Consider the following 15,829-nt stretch of genomic DNA (forward strand, 5'->3'; position numbering starts at 1 on the left):
TCTAAGTGACCTTAATTGTGGAATGAGGGTCGGTGCCAGACTGGTTGGTTTGGGTATCTCAGAAACTGCTGATCTCCTGGGAATTTCACTGACATCAATCTCTGGAGTTGACAGAGAATGGTGCAAAAAAAAAGAAATCCAGTGAGCAGCAGGTCTGTGGGTGAAAATACCTTGTTAATGAGAGATGTCAGAGGAGAATGGCCAGACTTGTTCAAGCTGACAGGAAGCCAACAGTAACTCAGGTAACAAATAGTGGTGTGCAGAGGAACATCTCCGAACACACAGCATAGTGAACCTTGAAGTGGATGGGCTACAGCAACAGACGACCGTGAGCGTAAACACAGTGGCCACCTTATTAGGTACAAGAAGTACCTAACAACGTGGACACTGAGCGTATATCTAGAGTACTGTTCCTGCCTTTCAGCAGTGTAATCAATACTTATATGAAATTGTCAAGCATTTAGTAAACCCACTTATGGTGTGACCAGATTCTAATGTAGCAAATACTGTATTACAGTGTGTATGATCATTTCACTGCAATATCACAACGGATCTAGAGGAAGAAAGAAATATTTAGACAACAGTTTTGTTTAATTATTGAAAAAAACATCTGGTTATGCTGGATATCAGAAATAAAAAAAACAGAAATAGTTAAGAATACTTGAAGCTTTGGACCCATCTCTGACCCTTCAACAGAACATGGAAAGAGACAGATAATTGGAATTGCAGTTTTTATTGTCACATGTACCGAGATGCAGTGAAAAATTAGTTTTGCATAGTGTACATACAGATCAGACTGTTACACATTGCATTGAGTTAGAACAAGGTAAAACAATAACAGTGCAGAATAAAGCATAGCAGCTACAGAGAAAGCGCAGTGCAGGTAACAATATCGTTCAACATCAAAATGAGATAGATTGTGAGGTCGAGAGTCCACCATATTGTACACGTGATCTACAGTGGTGTAGAAGCTGTCCTTGAGCCTGGCGGTATGTGCTCTCAGGTTTTTGTATCTTCTGCCCGATGGAAGAGGGGAAAAGAAAAAAAATGTCTGGCTGGGTTGCGTCTTTGATTATGCTGGCTGTTTTACTGATACAGCAAGAAGTATAGATACAGTCCATAGAAGAAGGCTGGTTTCCGTGATATACTTCTGTACTTGTCATGTTGTATGTCAATGATTTAGACGGTGGAATTCATGGCTTTGTGGCCAAGTTCGCAGATGATAAAATGGTAGCTGGAGGAGAAGGTAGAGTTGAGGAAGCAGGCAGTTTGAAGAAGGACTTAAATTAAGAGAATGGGGAAAGAAATGACAGATGGAATACAGTGTAGAGAAATGTATGGTCATACACTTTGGGTAGAAGAAATAAAGGTATAGATGGGGGACAATAGAATACAGAAATCAAAGGTGCAAACAGACTTGGCGGTCCTCATTTTCCAAAGCAGGGGTTCCCAACCTTTTTTATGCTGTGACCCCCTACTATTAACTGAGGGGATCGTGGATATCATTTTGGATACCCTTTTAGGGCCTAAAGGTTGATTCGGTGGCAAGGAAGGCAAATGCAATGTATCAATATTTGTTTAACCGAGCTATGGGTGCATTACGTATTATGATGACTTATTTAATCACACTTACTATGCTCAGTAAACTTGATGTAAGTTTCTCTAGGTTTTGAGTGTGTGAAAAGTTCTATGTAAATGCAGGCTGTTAGTTCTTCAAGTACTATGACATTTCCAGTAAATCAAGAATTAATACTGAAAAGTGAAATGGTAAAGAGATCAATGCGCCGTTGTCTCTGACATTCGGACAGAAATTATACATTGGAAGATCTCCAGTCTCATTATCCATAGTGCGATAAAGAGCAAATCTAAACTGCATAAGAAAGTGATTCAATAAATATTAAACTTCCTTAATAAATAAATTCAATAACGGTATGTTTTATTATAATGTTTATTTACTTTATAAACAAATAACATTTGGCAGTTATAATGGATATAGAGACAGACTACTATTGCACAATATGAATTAAACAGTTACTGTGTTATTGTTTAATTCCAAGCAATTCAGATGGGAGATTATCCTCTATGCCTGCAGTATGACTTTACTTGTCATGCCAATGGAAAGCTGCCAGATTTCATCCAATATAGGCAATTAAACTGATGTATTGACTGGTGATGTTATTCGCTGGATGGTGCTTGATCTAGGCTGTCACTGGCACACATGCATCCTCTGACCATTCTAGTGATCCTGCAAACCATCCCTGGGTAAGAAATTGGCTTCACCTTTATGGATGTCAAGTTATGTCTATAGCTTGACTTTGTCCTAATACACACAAGATTCACAAAATCTCTCAATATGTTAACCATACCTTCACTGTATTGTAGTGAATGGCATCAAAAGCACTTGAGATTGATAAGACAGAACAATTACAAAAAGTGGAGAGATGAAAGTAGTTCTATCAGAAATAATTCAGAAGTGCAGCTCAGTCGTTGACAGTTGGATTGAGTTGTTCTCCGATCTTGCGTATTTACTTGCAAATGTTTTGTCACTATGTGAGGAGACGTCGTCAGTGCGCTGTTGATTGTGGTGTGTCCTCCTAACGCTTGGCCTTTATAGACTTTTCAATCAGCTGAGTGGGCATCAGAAACTCAGTTGTGACGTGGGGAGGAAATCTCATTACTGATTGGCTGTGTGGCTGAACTTCGTGCATTGTGATCAGAAATTTTGCCCATATCATAAGTAGGATCGCAGTCTACGTAAACACGAGGAAATCTACAGATGCTGGAAATTCAAGCAACACACACAAAAAATGCTGGTGGAACGAGGCAGGCCAGGCAACATCTATAGGAAGAGGTACAGTCGAAGTTTCGGGCCGACACCCTTCGTCAGGACTAACTGAAAGAAGAGATAGTAAGAGATTTGAAAATGGGAGGGGGGGAGATCCGAAATGATAGGAGAAGACAGGAGGGGGAGGGATGGAGCTAAGAGCTGGAAAGTGGATTGGCAAAAGGGATACGATGCTGGAGAAGGGAGAAGATCATGGGACGGGAAGCCTAGGGAGAAAGAAAGGGGGGGGGGAGAAGCCCAGAGGATGGGCAAGGAGTTATAGTGAGAGGGACAGGGGGAGAAAAAAAGAGAGCAAGAAGGGGAAAATAATAATAATAATAATAATAAATAAATAAGGGATGGGGTACGAAGGGGAGGTGGGGCATTAATGGAAGTTAGAGAAGTCAATGTTCAAGCCATCAGGTTGGAGGCTTCCCAGATGGAATATAAAGTGTTGTTCTTCCAACCTGAGTGTGGTTTCATCTTGACAGTAAAGGAGGCCATGGATAGACATATCAGAATGGGAATAGGACGTGGAATTAAAATGTGTTGCTACTGGGAGATCTTGCTTTCACTGGCGGCCACTGGCAGATCCTGCTTTCTCTGGTTTTTCAATGATTTTAAGTTCCCTGGCCCCCACCGCTTTACTTTCACTATGGATGTCCAATCCCTATATACCTCCATCCCCCACCAGGAAGGTCTCAAAACTCTCCGCTTCTTTTTGAATTCCAGACCTAACCACTTCCCCTCTGCCACCACTCTCCTCCGTCTAGTGGAATTAGTCCTTACTCTCGATAATTTCTCCTTCGGCTCCTCCCACTTTCTCCAAACTAAAGGTGCAGCCATGGGTGCCCGTATGGGTCCCAGCTATGGCTGCCTTTTTGTGGCCATGTTCCAAGCCTATACTGGTATCTGTTCCCCTCTTTTCCTTCACTACATCGACGACTGCATTGGCGCTGCTTCCTGCATGCATGCTGAGCTCGTTGACTTCATTAACTTTGCCTCCAACTTTCACCCTGCCCTCAAGCTTACCTGGTCCATTTCTGACACCTCCCTCCCCTTTCTTGATCTTTCTGTCTCTATCTTTGGAGACAGCTTATCTACTGATGTCTACTATAAACCTACTGACTCTCACAGCTACCTGGACTATTCCTCTTCCCACCCTGTCTTTTGCAAAAATGCCATCCCCTTCTCGCACTTCCTCTGTCTCCACTGCATCTGCTCTCAGGATGAGGCTTTTCATTCCAGGACGAAGGAGATGCCCTCCTTTTTTAAAGAAAGGGGCTTCCCTTCCTCCACCATCAACTCTGCTCTCAAACGCATCTCTCCCATTTCACATACATCTGCTCTCACCCCATCCTCCCGCAAGCCCACTATAGAAGGGTTCCCCTTGTCCTCACCTACCACCTCACCAGCCTCAAGTTCCAACATATAATTCTCTGTAACTTCCGCCACCTCCAACGGGATCCCACCACTAAGAACATCTTTCCCTCCCCCCCCTTTCTGCTTTCAGCAGGGATCACTCCCTGCGCAACTCCCTTGTCCATTCATCTCCCCCCATCCCTTCCCACTGATCTCCCTCCTGGCACTTATCCTTGTAAGTGGAACAAGTGCTACACATGCCCTTACACTTCCTCCCTCACCACCATTCAGGGGCCCAGACAGTCTTTCCAGGTGAGGCGACACTTCACCTGTGAGTCGACTGGGGTGATATACTGCGTCCGTGCTTCCGATGCGGCCTTCTATATATTGGCGAGAACCGATGCAGACTGGGAGACCGCTTTGCTGAACACCTATGCTCTGTCTGCCAGAGAAAGCAGGATCTCCCAGTGGCCACACATTTTAATTCCACGTCCCATTCCCATTCTGATATGTCTATCCATGGCCTCCTCTACTGTCAAGATGAAGCTGCACTCAGGTTGGAGGAACAACACCTTATATTCCGTCTGGGTAGCCTCCAACCTGATGGCATGACCATTGACTTCTCTAACTTACGTTAATGCCCCTCCTACCCTTCGTACCCCATCCCTTATTTATTTATTTTCCCCCTTTTTTCTCTCTTTCTCTTTTTTCTCCCTCTGTTCCTCTCACTATAACTCTTTGCCCATCCTCTGGGCTCCCCCCCCCCTTTCTCCCTAGGCCTCCCATCCTATGATCTTCTCCCTTCTCTAGCCTTGTATCCCTTTTGCCAATCACCTGTCCAGCTCTTGGCTCCATCCCTCCCCCTCCTGTCTTCTCCTATCATTTAGGATCTCCCCCTCCCCCTCCCACTTTCAAATCTCTTACTATCTCTTCTTTCAGTTAGTCCTGACGAAGGGTGTCGGCCCGAAACTTCGACTGTACCTCTTCCTAGAGATGCTGCCTGGCCTGCTGCGTTCACCAGCATTTTTGTGTGTGTATTGCTTCAAGGTCTATGTGTCTGTTTACAGAATTGTTCATGGAAAAGCACGCCTTTTGGAATTTTCTTCCGTGCCACGTGTTCACTTGTGCCATGACTTTCACTGATGTAAGTAAATTATCAAGATTAGAGAACAACTCAACTCAACCAGTAGTTCCTTCATTTGTAGGAGCGAATATATGTACATATATCAGACTTTTGAATTTAATAATATAATGGGAGCTCATTCGTATGTAAAGGCGTCCATAAGTCAGGTGTCTGTAAATAGGGGATAGACTATATAATTAAGGCCTTGTTGTAGGTGTGATTTCATGAGGCATACTAGGCTGTGAACAATAACCAGGTACCAGCCAGTGGGTCCTGAGACCTTGATCCCAGATTGATCTTTTACCTTAAAACAAAAGGATTGAAATAATATGAAGGAATGAAGTTAAATAAATTTACATAAAATTGATTTAAGTGAAAATATTAATTTAAAAAATTAGGAATAAGTAAAGTAATGAAGAAATGTCAACTCATTTCCCTGCCCTTATCTTTCAACCTGGTTAGCTACCCCATTTCTGACATAAAGCTGAGGGGCCAGATGTTATGTGCAGATAATCTCTATGCTGAAGTCATTTGTGCTCCTTCTAGATCAGTGCTGAATGCAGTAACAGAAATAAAAAATCACATACACTAGAATCCGACCAACAGCTCATTTCGAGCTTCCGTAATTCAATGCAGAATTCAGAGTAAGATGTTCTTCGCATTGCAGTCACACTGAATATCTCTGTTGGAGCTGCCATCTGATAATCAATGTGATCTCGCCATTAGAATCCAAACCACTCTGGTTGTGTCTTCAGTGTCCTACTCCTCAAGTTAAAGCCAGCCTTAATGTTTTAAATATTAAAAATAAAGTAATTTATGAATCAAATTATTATTTACTGAGATCATACAACATCCCGTTCAATTTTAAGTATTTATGCAAGTATCAATATTTTATGGAAATTCAATACTTCGGAGTTTCATTTTTGTTCTCTAAATGTTGTTTTATGGCAAATGTTACTCTCAAATTCTTTACAAGTTACGATGCACTTCAGTGAAAAGTGACTGATAGGTACAGACAAAACATTTTCATTGTATCCTGACCATCTTATTCATGTTACATGTTTGCGGCTTCTGAGAAGAATTTCTTTCCGTTTATCAATGCAAACATTCATATCAGACATACTATTGCATTCTCTTGGAATGCAAATAAATATAGCTAATCTCTCCCTACCCTTGTTATGTCATGAAAGCAAGACAGCAACCCTGCTAATGTACTGCCCGGACTTGCAATCGTTCATTTGAATTCTTTTGAAATTAGCAAATCTGTTGCACCCATTGAATATCATTGTCTGCAGAATGAGTATATGTGACAAATTTGTATCTTAATTTTACATTAAAAAATGTCTTTCCATTCTGTTTTCTGTTAGGAAGTAAGTTTGGTGTACGCACAGGAACAGTTGCTGACCAATGAAATTAGGGCACAACGACAACAAAAAAAGATAGATGTATTGCAGTTATGGTAAAGCATTAAAAATTGCTTAAGGTTGTTATAGCCGAGAGATTGAAGGTGGGGAATAAGCTCCCACTGCCTATTAAATGCTCCCAATGGCATGCGGCTCAAATAGCCTCTGACAACCAAGACCAGCTCCTAATCTTCATGTGTGGCTTAGCTATTAAGCTCGGTGGAACTATTCCTACTGACAGGAGAAAGGGCAAAGGCAGGTTATTGGCACTTTAAAATCAGTCACTTTGGGGAGATGGGACTTGTCAGCTCTGGCTGGCAGCTCAGAAGGAAAAGGAGAACTCTGATCTCAAAGCTCCGCAGCCTTGCAGCTGTACCCACTCATGCGGAAGGGTTTAGGGAATAAACCCCAATGGAAAATCTGGAGCTACAGTCCCTAAGGGAGTCCTACATTAAGTTCGATGCTGACTGGCAATTCCAGCGATGCTGCAGGTGAAGAACTGTATTAGTCTCTGCCATTCCTTTGAGTTCATTGGATGCTTGCAGAGGGGGAGCTTGCTACATGGGCAACAGCTTGCTCTCCATGTTGTACTGCCCTGGCTTGTATATCTAGACAGCTGGGATGCAACATCCTTGTTGGACCCTGACTGATGGAGTCCTCACCTCACCTAAGCATTAAAGGAGTAGGATTTGTTTTGCTAGCAAACACACACGCAAAAGTGTTGACTTCCTATTTTACTCACCAAAAGTCAATCAGTTCCAGAGATGTGAGGGTAACTGGCAACTGATACAGTTGCTTGCAATTCGCACTAATTAACTGAGAAATTCCACTGCGTTTTGAGTCCCCATGGAGAACAAGCAATGTGCTTTAATACTCTGTGAGGCCCTAAATGACAGCAACTATGCCTTTAAGGATTATAAATGAAGTTCACCTTAATAAATTACATGAAATTAATAACACATTTTCCAGTGTCACTCTGTTTTTAGTAGAAGCAACATGGGCAGTAATTAATTCCACAATTCCATGAGAACATTAGCTGGCAAAAACAATACAGTTAGGCTGGCAATCTTATAATGTCTAAAAATCCTAGTAAATTATCAACAAAAAAGATTTGTTAATAATTAGACTTGCCTACTCAATCATTATGATATATTCCTCTCCAGGTTGCTGAAAGAGTACTGGAGAACTGAGTCAAACATGCAAGGTGAATTTCTGATGATTTAACAGAATGGTGAAGGAATTTTCCAAAGCTAATTACAGTATATGACAATCAATAGTCACAAGACAGTTGTTTTATCCAACAGTTGTCAGTGCGATACCTTCTATAGGATATTTGGGTTCTGAGTGGATAAAGACAAATAACTTTTATCAAATTTAACTAATCAGATTTGAGCATTTTCGAACTACCAGTGTGAGATTTGTATTAGAAAGTTGGAATGGAGAAGATAAAAGACTAACGTAATCAAAGGAAGGAAAAAAATCACATTAGTAGACAAACCAACACTTCTGGTTTTAATATTTTGAAGGAAAATAACTCCAGCAAAAATTAAAACTTGTATACATGAGGTTCTAAATTACAATGTTAATTTAGTGCTGGACTGATTGGCTGGCAATAATTAAATGAGTCAGTTGAAATTTATTTAGACTTAAATTGTCCTATCTTTCTGTGAGTTGAGGTGGGCACGGGCACTGGCATTGGCTGGCTGGCTATCAATCAATCAATCAGACAGGAAGGAGGGTAGAGGTAGCAGGAAGTGACAAAATAGATGGAGGTCATATTAGGTGATAGGTTTTGTTTGGAGGAAGGCTTCTGGGAATTGATAAAATAAGTGACCAGTTGAGGATTGTAGTGGCTTATTGTCTAGTGATGAAGGCAGTAGACAGGAATTAAATAAAAGAAAGAAAGAAAGAAAGAGGAGTTTAATGTATTGCTGAGTTTTGAATGTGGGCCTCTTTCTGACATTAATCCAATTAGATTGACTAAGGATTTGTAAGAAGTGTTATGATATATTGTGAGTTTACGACCTTTTAAGAGGTGGGGCACCCTTAATGATTTTGTGAAGATAGTAAGCAATGTGAGAAAGCTTTGTGGTTAAAAGCTTTGGTTGGAAGGAAGGAAAGTAACATTAAGGAATTATATTGACTTTGGGTAACAATGGAGGAGTGGGATAGCACATAGAGTAACAGTAACTTGGAGGAATAGTCACGGGAGTGCCTCCAGATCCATCCATGGTCCAGGTTAAAAATAATTTAGTCTGGGGGAAAGGTTATGAACACTAAACATTTAAAAAGATTTTGTGGTGGAATAAAAACAGATAGCTTATTGGTGTTGACTAAATTTGATGAAAAAATGTTGTTCAATAGGGTTAATTTAGTCATGAGTTATATGGTTCAAGTTTATATGCCATCTTCTCTGAAATTCTTTCAGTGCTGGTAGTTTAGTCATGTAGCAGCTGTGTGTGTAGGGGTAAAAAGTGGTGTGGTTGATGTGGTGGAGAATATGATTATGGTAATTGTGGAGAAGGCAGTAGGCTAAGATGTAACGTTGTGGAGGGGAACATAGCTCTGCTTGTGCAGGGCATCTTGTATCTGTATATAAGAAAACTGTGGAAGTGCAGTGTGTTTGGGTGGAAATGTGGAGGCTCTTCAGAAAGTACAGAAGACTGTGTCAATGGGACCTATCAATACAGTATCTAGAAAGCAAATAGTTTAAAGTCAGTTTGTAAGGTGCATGATTTTATAACTAAAGGTTTATTACTTGTCAATAAACAAAAAATTGTCACCTTCATTTAGGATGTGGTAAACTATACTGCACACATTAAAAGCAGGACAGGGAAAATAAAAAAAATATATTAAAAGCTGGAGAAAAACATTTAGATATAAAAGACTGCACTCTAGAAGTTACTAATGGAACTTTACAAGGAGGGGTAAGTAATATTCAGACTTCAAAGGAGGGTTGTTAATGGTCTTTCTAATTTTACAATAGAATGCTAGAAGTTTGTTAGCTAATGGTCAAAAATTTAAAACATTAGGTTTATTTGGTAAACCTTCAACTAATGTTTTATGTATGCAGGAAACCTGGTTGAAATCTTGTCTAAGCTTTAAGATACAAGATTATGTTGATATAAGGTGTAATCAGAAAATGGGCAATGGAGGAGTGGAATAGCACATGGCGTTTTGGAAATTGGAGTTATGCGTCAATTGTGGTTGAAATTTGGAGGAAAGATACTGAAGTAAAGATAATATTTTTATAGCCATTGTGAAAGTTTAGTAGCTGATGTATTGAGGTGTGGGTAGAAAAGGGGGGAAAAATAAGGTCATTTGTGTTGGGGATCTTAATGCTCGTGGTATAATATGGGGTTGTACTGGCACAAATGGGAGTGGGATGGTGGTAGAAGACTTTCTGGGGGGACAAAACCTATTTGGTGTGTTTGAATGACGTACAAGGATAAATCTATTTTACAGCACTAGTTCTGCTATTGATCTTCTGCTGGTGTCTGAGGCTCCACCTTCCCCTCGTACCTTATCCGTTATTTATTTATTTATTTATATACACACATTCTTTTTCTCTCTCTCTTTTTTCTCTTTCTGTCCCTCTCATTATACCCCTTGCCCATCCTCTGGGCTTCCCCACCTCCCCATTTTCTTTCTCCCTAGGCCTCCTGTCCCATGATACTTTCATATCCCTTTTGCCAATCAACTGTTCAGCTCTTGGCTCCATCCCTCCCCCTCCTGTCTTCTCCTATCATTTTGGATCTCCCTCTCCCCCTCCCACTTTCAAATCTCTTACTAGCTCTTCTTTCAGTTAGTCCTGACGAAGAGTCTCGGCCCGAAACGTCGACTGTACCTCTTCCTAGAGATGCTGCCTGGCCTGCTGCGTTCACCAGCAACTCTTATGTGTGTTGCTTGAAATTCCAGCATCTGCAGATTTCGTCATGTTTGCTGTATATCAGTGTACATAGCTTGGCCAATTTAAGTGAACTAGAGAAGTCTTATAGCAAAATTGTTTCAGCAAACAATTGTCAGATTGCTGAGAAAAAAGCATGTTCCAGCTCTTGCTTGGATGTTGAATTTACATTGTCTGAACTTAAAAGGGCTATTAATAGTGTTGGTTAGACATCATCTGGGAAGATGATATTTGTTATGGTATGCTTACATGGTTATCAGATTTGAAATTTGTGTTGGTTTTGGAATTCTTTAGTATAATATGTGTTGAGGGGCGACTTCCTGCTTTCTGGAAATTAGTGGTTGTTATCCCTGTATTGAAACCTGGCAAGGATCAATCAGATCCTTCCAATTATGGACCTATTTCACTAATTTTACATGCATGTAAGATAATGGAATGAATTGGTATAGAAGGCTTTTTTATTTTCTGGAAAGTAATGGAAAATTAGCTGTATACCAATCTGCATTTTGTAAAGGGAGATTCGGTGCTAAATTTAATCTGATATTGTTAAGGTCTAAGTTAATAAAGAATCATTGATAGTAGTTTTCTTTGATGTAGAAAAAGCTTATGATTATAGACACAGGTTGTTGCTTAAATTTGAAAAGATGGGAATAGGTGGGAGAATATTCAATTGGATTCAAGTTTTTTTTTGTGACAGCAAGATAAAAGTTATCTTGAGAGAGTATGAGAGAGAGAGGGAGAGATAACTTTTGAATTACTCTCACTGCAACCTGCAGCACGTAATTTTCCTTTAAGCAATGTATTATTCAATCAATAAAATACTTAATAATCTATGGATTTGATGATCTTCTGAAGGACTTGGCAAGACCTAGCAGGCACAGACGAAGGTTCATAGCCTTGGCCAGAAGTGAGGCGGGTGGCGGCAGTGAAACTCCAAGCTGGGCGGAAATGCAAAGGGATGAGACCTCCTCTACCCAGCATTTTGCTAGCAAATGTGCAGTTACTTGTGAACAAAATTGAGAACCTGAGGGCAAGATTGTGGTATCAGAGGGCAATGAGAGATTACTGTGCTCTGTGTTTGAATGTGACACGGGTCACTTCCAGTACGCAGAATATTGCGATCAGACCTGTAGTCTTAATTCACAGGATGGACCAAATTGCTGATTTGGAAAAGGCTAAAGGTGTAGGTGTGTGTTGCACAATAAACTCTTGGTGGTGCTCCGATGTGGTGGTTTTGTTGAACTTGTGGTCCCGCAACTTTGAACACCTAACAGCCAAATGTCATCTGTCTTATTTACCTAGGGAGTTCTTTTCCATAAACTGGAGTTTACAGACCACCAACAACTGACTATAGTCAAGTGCTTGAGATACGGCATGATGCCGTCTCTGAACAAGAAACAGTAAATCCTAACGCATTTCAAAATAGTCAGGGACTTCAACCAGGCTTGTTTGAAGAAGACCTTGCTGAATTACCATCAGCATGTAACCTGTAGGTCCCCACACAATAGACCTCTGTTATACTAAAATAAGGAATGCCTACCGTTCCATGCCCAGGCCGCATTTCAGTAAATCTGATTACACTGCTGTCCTTCTCCTACCTGCATGCAGGAAGAGGCTAAAATAGCAAAGCTCCAGAGATTAGGGCAACAAAGAGGTGGTCGCAGGAAGCTGAGGAGTGGCTACGGGTTTGTTTCAAGTTGGTGGACTGGGCCACGTTGAAGAACTCGTCTGTGGATCTGAATGAATGCACCTTTTTTTGTCATGGACTTCATTAAAACAGCTGCAGATGACTGTGCCCGCATAAAATCATTCAGTCTTTCCCCAATCAGAAGCATTAAATGAACCATGAGATCAGCAGTTTGCTGAGGGCCAGGTCAGAGGCATTCAAGTCTGACGATCAAGAAAGTTAGAAGAGGTCCAACTACAATCTCCAGAAAGCCTCCTCATGGCTACAATTCCAGACTAAACTTGAATCAACAAAGGATGCTCAACAGTTGTGGCAGGGCTCAAAAACAATCACCTCATAAAGTTAAATCAAGTGACATAGGTGACAACAGGGCTTTGCTTTCAGATGATCTTCTATACTTTGGCTGTCAAGACGCGGAGGAGGCATCACAAACTCTCACAGCCCCTGATGATCTAGTGAGGTGATCAAGTCTTCACTGAGGTCTGTAACATCTCACTTCAGCAGTCTGAAGTACCCACATGCTTCAATTATACAAGTACCTAAGAAGAATGTGGTGACCTGCCTCAATGACTATTGTCCAGTAGCACCTACATCCACAGTCATGAAGTGCTTTGAGAGGTTGGTGATGAAACATCTCAACTTCTGCCTGAGAAGCAACTTGGATCTCCTAGACAGCAAAGGTGCGTGCATCAAGATTTTCTTTATTGATGACAGCTCAGCATTCAACACCATCACGCCCCTCAAAGCTAATCAGAAAACTTCAAGACCTTGGCCTCAGTACCTCCTTGTACAAATGGAACCTTGATACCCTCGCTTGTAGAACCCAGTCCATTCAGATTGGCGACAACATCTCCTCCACGATCTTCATCAGCACCGGTGTACCACAAGGCTGTGTGCTTGGTCCCCTGCTCTACTCGCTTTACAGTTATGATTGTGTGGCTAAGCACAGCTCCAATTCCATTTTCAAGTTTGTTGATGACACCACTATCGTAGGTCGAATTAAAAGTGGTGATATATGAGCATATAGAAGGGAGATTGAAAATCTGGCTGAGTGGTGCCATAACAACATCCTCTTACTCAATGTCAGCAAGACCAAGGAGCTGATTGTTGATTTCAGGAGGAGGAATCCAGAGGTCTATGAGCCAATCCTAATTGGAGGATCAGAGGTAGAGTGGGACAGCAACTTTAAAATCCTAGGTGTTATTATTTCAGAGGGCCTGTCTGGGTCCCAGCACCCAAGTGCGATTTTGAAGAAAGTAGTCCTTTAGGCGTTTGCATAGAGCTGGCATGATATCTAAAACTTTGACAAACTTCAATGGATGTGTAGTGGAGATTATATCGACTGGCTACATCACAATCTGGCAATGCTCTTGAATGGAAAATCCTACAAAAAAATAGCGGATATGGTCGAGTCCATCGCAGGCAAAGCAGTTGCCTCCATTGAGCACATCTACACAAAGGGTGGTCACAGGAAAGCACAATCTATTATCAGGGACCCCTTCCATCAAGGACATGTTCCCTTCTCTCAGATGCCATCAGGAAGAAGATAGAGGAGTCTTAGGACTTGAACCACCAGGTGCAGGAACAGTTATTACCCCTCAACCATCAGGCTCTTGAGCAAGAGGGGATAACTTCACTGAAATTTATTTGCCCCATTATTGACATGTTCCCTCTGCCTATAGACTCAATTTCAGGGACTCTTCATGTCACGTTCTTGATATTTATTGCAATTTATTTATAATTACTGTTTCTTTTTATATTTGCATAGCTTGTTTGCTCACTGGTTGAACACCCAAGATGGTGCTGTTTTTCATTGATTCTATTATGGTTATTATTAAATAGATTTAGTGAGTATGCTCGCAAGAAAATGAATCTTAGGGTTGCATATGGTGACATATATGGACTTTGATAATAAATTTATTCTGAACTTTGAGTAGGAAGTCACTTAAATATAGATTGCTTCAATCAGATCTGTCTTTGATTGTGGATGTATTGCTTATGGGTCTGCCTCACCAGTAAAGCCCAATGATAAAGTTCAAACTCAAGCATTGAGGTTATGTTGTGATGCTATTAAATCATCATCAATTTCAGCATGACTGGTAGAAATGCATGTGGTACTTTTATATCTACACAGTACAGTTTGGAGTTTATTAGATTACTGTAAGAGGACATAAAGTTGGTAATCTAATATTGGCAACATTAGTAGAATGTTGGGAGCATTTCATCCATAAGGTCTTCAGTTGTAGGTGGATGGGAAATGAATGGGCACAGAATCTTGGGTGGTTTCATGTGGAATATGATCCTAGTGTAACCCCTTCTGTCACTCCTCCATAGTTTTTCCTTTTGCTCGTGATTAACTTAAACCTTCAAAAAAAAGAGCAAGATGAAAGATGATTGTATATCAGTGGTACAGGTAGTTCAGCAATATATGCAAGGAAGTTATTATTATTTCCTACATATCCATACAAATGGTTCAAAAGATCCAGTGACAAATTGTTCCGCTATTTCTGATTACGTTCCAAAGTTTCAGGTGACTATTAAGAAAAGATATTCAGACATTCACATCTGAGATGGTTGCTATCATTTTAGTCTTGGAATGTGTTGAAGAAGTACCCCCTGATATGCACTTCTGTGCTCTGATTCTTTCTTTGTTTTGACATCTATTAAAGCAAATGTTTCAAATTGTAGGCTAGACATTCTTCTAAAGATTGGACAGCATCTGTCGAGGCTGCAGGGTTTCGGCTTGTGTATCGAGTTCTTATGGGTCCCTGCCCTTGCTGGGGTTGATGGAAACTAGGTGGCAGTCAATCTAACCACAATCACTTACAATTAAGGATATAAATGCAAAGGGGAGGAGAAAGCCATAACTTAAAAAGTCTATTCGATCATTGTGGCAACAAAGTTGGGGTAAGGAAAAGAAAGGACAGCATTTTTGTAAAATTCAGAAGATGGTGGGACCTCAAGTGGGAGATGAATATAACTGGAAGGAAAAAGTATGTTTATGCATGAACGTACGAGATTGAATAATTCCTTGTTCAGAGTTAATAGGGCCCTATGGTTGTTTATAGGGAGTGCACTTGTCGTGAAACGGAGCATCATATATTGTTTGAATGCAATCCTATGAGATGGAAACATTTAATTGCAAAATCGAGACCTTTGGGACAGACACAGCTTAATATAAATAGTTTGTTAGAATACCACTACCATCATAATGTATATTGCTGTGTATTTGACTTTCTGAAAAGCATTAGACTTTTTGATATTATTTGAGTTATTTTTGGGGGGGATGGGATTAAAGTGGGTATATTTCCAGTCTATTTACTCCACACTCCACCTTAGTAGGTGGTGGTAATGCACCTTATGTTGGTCTGCCAATCACTATTAAGCTTTACATGAAGAAGAAGATGTTGTGGGAAGTTTACTTTCTATCTATTGTGTAAGAACTTTGCGGTACTCAAAGTATTTGACTGGGAAGGCAGACAGTGCGGTTTTATTTTTGTGAGGGTAATACAAGAGAAGCACA

The sequence above is a fragment of the Mobula birostris genome, chromosome 9 (assembly GCF_030028105.1).
Source record: "Mobula birostris isolate sMobBir1 chromosome 9, sMobBir1.hap1, whole genome shotgun sequence".
Taxonomy (NCBI): domain Eukaryota; kingdom Metazoa; phylum Chordata; class Chondrichthyes; order Myliobatiformes; family Myliobatidae; genus Mobula; species Mobula birostris.